Below are 647 nucleotides of genomic sequence, written 5' to 3' on the forward strand. Positions count from 1 at the left end.
GGGAAAGAGAAGATGGAGCAATGGTTACGTCACTGGTCTCCCACTGCAACAGCCAACTATGGTTGAGCCCTGGTTCTGGTGGCTTAAAACTCATGCTAGGCACATATGCATGTGTGCCCAAAATCCCACGAGGAAAATGAAGAAGGGATTGTGGTGTGGTCACCTCCCTGGGAGGTGATTTCTCATTTTCTGTCTGTCTGGCAAGCGCAAACACCCTATGGCAAAAATCTCTCTCTTTAAAAAAAGAAAAAAAGGAACCAGCAGGAGTTGTGTGGTGGTTAAGGCACTGAATTCCTACGTAGCCAACCGCAGTTATGAGTCCTGGACCTGACAAGCTCACTTGAGCTCTCTGGTGAACACGTGCCCTATAGCAAAATTTAAAAAAGGAAAAATTACATAGTCAACTGGGAACCAGCAGTTAGCATAATGGCTATGTCGCTGGACTCCCACGTAGTCGACCGCGGTTCGCGTCCCGGACCCAGTGGCTTAAAATTCACACCGGGCGCGTGTGCATGCGTGCCCAAGATCCCGAGAGGAGAATGGAGAAGGAAGGGATTGCAGCGTGACTATCCCCCCTGGGGGGTGATTTTTTGCTTTCTGTCTCTCTGTCTCTCTGTCTGGTGAGCGCACACACCCTATAGCGAAAA

General features: G+C 49.8%; 1 protein-coding gene across 5 annotated transcripts in view; it reads right to left on the reverse strand.

Moving 5' to 3' along the window:
- PSIP1 (PC4 and SRSF1 interacting protein 1) overlaps positions 1-647 on the reverse strand; it is a 53,544-nt gene that overhangs the window by 25,119 nt on the left and 27,778 nt on the right. The gene's annotated exons all lie outside the window — the stretch shown is intronic.

Source organism: Tupaia chinensis, unplaced genomic scaffold (genome assembly GCF_000334495.1).
Source record: "Tupaia chinensis unplaced genomic scaffold, TupChi_1.0 Scaffold143888_1, whole genome shotgun sequence".
Classification (NCBI taxonomy): domain Eukaryota; kingdom Metazoa; phylum Chordata; class Mammalia; order Scandentia; family Tupaiidae; genus Tupaia; species Tupaia belangeri.